This window comes from Apium graveolens, unplaced genomic scaffold (assembly GCF_009905375.1).
Source record: "Apium graveolens cultivar Ventura unplaced genomic scaffold, ASM990537v1 ctg3060, whole genome shotgun sequence".
NCBI lineage: Eukaryota > Viridiplantae > Streptophyta > Magnoliopsida > Apiales > Apiaceae > Apium > Apium graveolens.
In genome coordinates, this window is record NW_027417920.1 from 5,361 (window position 1) to 10,191 (window position 4,831).

At 41.2% G+C, this 4,831-nt stretch overlaps 1 non-coding gene across 1 annotated transcript; it reads left to right on the forward strand.

The window, feature by feature from the left end:
* Nucleotides 1-448: 448 nt before the first annotated feature.
* On the forward strand, nt 449-555 carry LOC141700898 (small nucleolar RNA R71). The gene has a single exon (XR_012566583.1). It is a non-coding gene; the product is annotated as a small nucleolar RNA R71 (small nucleolar RNA).
* The last annotated feature ends 4,276 nt before the right edge of the window (nt 556-4,831 follow it).

A 4,831-nucleotide genomic window follows, 5' to 3' on the forward strand; every position in this document is an offset into this window, starting at 1 on the left:
ATTCCCCCAGCTGAAATTTGGATGATTTCTGTTATTAGGATGATAGGTCGCTGGCACAGGCTGCTGTTGTCGATGATAATTATTCACATACTGAACAGATTCGTTGACAAGAGAACACTGATCCGTAGCATGAGAACCTGCACAAAGCTCACAAACCATAGCTATTTGATTAACTCCATACGTAGCCAGAGAATCAACCTTCATTGATAGTGCTTGGAGCTGGGCTGCAATAGCGGTGGCTGCATCAACTTCCAGAATACCTGCGACCTTGCCTGACGTCATCCTCTGAGTTGGGTTTTGATGCTCATTTGCAGCCATTGTCTCTATAAGATTATACGCCTCAGTATAGCTTTTAGCCCATAAGGCTCCTCCAGCTGCTGCATCGAGCATAGGCCGAGATTGGGCCCCCAAACCATTATAAAAACCAGTGATTACCATCCAATCTGGCATTCCATGATGTGGACATTTTCTCAACATTTCCTTGTAGCGTTCCCAAGCCTCGCACATAGATTCTGTAGGTTGCTGCGCAAACTGAGTAAGAGCACTCCTCATAGCAGCAGTCTTTGCCATTGGATAAAACTTCACCAGAAACTTTTACGCAAGATCTTGCCACGTAGTGATGGACCCAGCTGGTTCAGAATGTAACCAGTCTTTAGCCTTATCCCTCAGTGAGAATGGGAAAAGCCTCAACTTGATAGCCTCATCAGTCACGCCATTATACTTAAAAGTGCTGCAGATCTCGACAAAATTTCTTATGTGCATGTTGGGGTCTTCAGTTGCCGCTCCTCCAAAAGAAACAGAATTCTGCACCATCTGAATAGTGCCCGACTTGATTTCAAAGGTGTTAGCTTGAATAGCCGGATGAAGGATGCTTGACTGAATATCATCAATTTTAGGCCGAGAAAAATCCATAAGAGCTGGATCAGCTTGAACAATACGATCTCCCATGTTTACTGGTTCTTTCTGCTCAGCGCCTGAATCTGAATCCTCAAAATCTAACTTCTTCGGAATATCAAGAACTGCGTTTGTCTCCTCAGTTGTATCTAAAGTCCTCTTGCGAGCACGAGAACGAGTTTGCATAAACGCTTGCTAAAGTACCTGAAACACAACCGAAAAGAGTAAGTAACTACTACGTCCTAATCACTGAGTCCTAATGACCAATGATGGTAAGTACATAAACTAAACAAATACGCCGAGTCCCCGGCAGCGGCGCCAAAAACTTGTTAGGGCGAAAACACGCACTAATATTCACGCAAGTATACGCGTTCGCAAGTAATATAGAATACTTTCTAGTTCGTTCCCTCAGAGACTCAGACTAAGTTATTGTCTAATTAAACTCACTCACCAATGTATGATTACTTCTCAATGTTAAGATAACACTTAAAATTGTTGATTAAATATTAACTATAATTAACTACTTAACTAACACTTCAAATTATCAATAATAAAATACTCATGAGATCACAACTTCATTATTACTTCCTTCTATAGCCATTGTTATTACCTTTAGCATGTAATAATGATGATATTAATCGAATAACACGAAACTGATAAAAGCCAACTTTCATTGTACTAATACCATTCTACCAAGCATCCACAATTAAGATAGAAGTTGAATAGTCATCAATTATGTTGAGTTCCTATATGTCTACAGAAATTGACAACACAACGATTTAAGCACAAGTTATTCCTTTTGATTACATAGGGCAAATAAAACTGTTAGAGTTACCCACTAATCATGCACAACGTACATGAACCTATGCTAGCATGGCAAGTTCTAAATCTCTAGATCCACCGTCGCTTCACAAGAGATTAACACCCTATCTTATATGTTCGCGACACACATAAGACGAATACGCGCAACCAATACTAGATATCATGCAATCATCACACACTAAAGTATTTAAATAATTAACTAAAGAATTCCATAATAAATCCGTTGAAACCCCATGATCACAATTAGCCCATAATAGAACTTATCGCCATCATGGGTTCATATGAAATCATGATAAACAAACACAAGAAAATAATAACTAAACTAATTATATTAAAACAGAGTACGTCACAAGAGTAAATAAGTCAAAGCAAGAAAACTAGCATCCAACGATACAACGAAACAAGAATCACAAGAATATATGCTTCCTCTTCGTTGCGGTGTGCTAAATCGGTCTTCTTCCTTATCTCCTTCGCTTCTTGCGTAAAACACAATCTAAAACATAATCTCCTTAATAATCTCTGTGAAAACGTCTCAAATCTACCTATATAATAGTCCCATAAAACTCAGATTACATAGAAGTTGGAAGCCACACAGAAGTAGAAGTCTGAAATAATTCAGCTTTTTCCCCGACCTTGTGCGGCCGCTCAGCATAGCTGCGCGGGCGCGCAGGTTGTTGCGCGGCCGCTCAGCATTTCTGCGCGGGCGCGCAGGACCCTACTAGAAAAATTCCAAGCTTGCTCCGTTTCTTCGCCGTAATCTGCCCATTCCTTTCCTCTCGCAATGGTGAACACATGCCAAGGCTTATTCTTGATGATTCCTCCCCCGAAATGCAACTAATACCCTGAAATGCATAAACACTAGAAAAATGCATTAAATACACAAAATACTTGATTTCAAGACACCAATTTAAGCCATTTTAAGATGTTCTAAGTGGTATAAAATGCCACTTATTAGCACCATAAAATGACATTTCTCCCAATTAAGCACCAAATTAGTTTCCACACATCTTTTGAGTACGGCGCACAGATTATTCAAACATTCATCATATGAGTGTCCAAAGACGGAGAAGTCATCCATGAACACTTCGACGTTATTTCCAATCATGTCAGAGAATATAGCCATCATACATCTCTGAAAGGTGGCCGGTGCGCCACATAACCCAAACGAAACTCTGCGAAAAGCAAATGTGCCAAATGGACAAGTGAAGGTAGTCTTTTCCTGATCCTCTGGTGTAATACAAATCTGATTATACCCGGAATAACCATCCAGAAGACAAAAATACTCATGTCCCGCCAATCTATCAAGCATCTGATCAATAAATGGAAGAGGGAAGTGATCCTTCCTTGTGGCTTTGTTCAATTTTCTATAATCCATGCATACTCTCCATCCTGTAACTGTTCGAGTAGGGATGAGCTCATTCTTTTCATTTGCGACCACAGTGATACCTCCCTTCTTAGGTACACATTGTACGGGGCTCACCCACGAGCTGTCAGAAATAGGATAAATGATGCCTGCATCTAGCCATTTCAGAATTTCTTTCTTCACCACCTCCTTCATGATGGGATTCAGTCTTCACTGCTGTTCCACAGTTGGCTTACTACCTTCCTCTAGCAGAATTTTATGCATACAATATGAAGGACTTATCCCCTTGATGTCTGCTATGGTCCATCCTATAGCCGATTTGAATTCTCTCAAAATCCTTAAGAGCTTGACTTCCTCACTACCTGAAAGGTCAGATGAAATAATAACAGGTAACGTAGATGAATCACCTAAAAAAGCATACTTCAAGTGTTCAGGTAATGGCTTGAGCTCCAAGGTAGGTGCTTCCTCTATTGATGGTTTGAGCTTCCCTTCAGCGTTCTTGAGGTCAGAAGTACCAAGAGATTCAAATGGTATGTCCAGCTTTCGCTTCCAGGGAGAAGCGTTCAGATATTGTAATTGCTCGTTGCTATCTTCATCATCGCTGTCAAAATCCCCCACTAAGGCCTTTTCCAATGCATCAGACATTAGCATGTGATCGAGTTCCGAAGTAACCGCAGAATCAATCACATCCACTTTTAAGCACTCCTCATCTTCTGTAGGGAATTTCATTGCCTTGAATATGTTGAAGGTCACATCCTGATCTTGGACCCGCATAGTAAGTTCACCTTTTTGCACATCTATCAAGGTACGGCCAGTAGCCAAGAAAGGCCTCCCCAAGATTATGGGAATCTTCTTATCTTCCTCAAAATCCAGAATAACAAAATCTGCTGGAAAGAAGAGCTTATCCACTTTGACGAGCACATCCTCAACTATACCCCTTGGGTAAGTAATGGAACGGTCAGCTAATTGTAGTGACATGTACGTGGGTTTTGGATCAGGTAGATCCAGTTTTTTAAAGATTGACAACGGCATCAGATTAATGCTTGCTCCCAAATCACAAAGGCATTTGTCAAACGTCAGATTGCCAATTGTGCAAGGAATGGTGAAGCTTCCTGGATCTTTCAGTTTTGGTGGTAACTTTTGTTGCAGAACAACGCTGCATTCTTCCGTGAGAGCAACGGTTTCAAGGTCATCCAGTTTCACCTTCCTTGAAAGAATAGTCTTCATAAACTTCGCATAACTAGGCATTTGTTCCAGAGCCTCAGCGAAAGGTATATTGATGTGAAGTTTCTTGAACACCTCCAGAAACTTCCCGAACTGTCTATCCAGCTTTTGTTGCTGCAATCTCTTAGGAAAAGGTGGTGGAGGATAGAGCTGTTTCTCCCCTGTATTAGCCTCAGGCAGAGTGTGTTCAACAGTAGTCTTCCTTGGTTCCGCCGCTTTCCTCCTTTTGCTTAGATTCTTCACCTCTAATTTCAGCTTCTACTTCTTTTGCCTTTTCAGCATCAGCTACTTTTCCAGACCTTAAGGTAATAGCCTTGACTTGCTCTTTAGCTTCCTTCCTGCCTGGTACTTCCGTGTCACTGGGAAGAGTGCTAGGTTGACGATTGAGCACTGCATTGGCTAATTGACCAATTTGATTTTCCAAGGTCTTGATAGAAACCGCCTGACTCTTGCACAACAGCTTAAGTTCCTCAAAATCAGCACTAGTAGGTGCAGCTGCACTTCCCTGTTGAGGATATGATTGCCTTG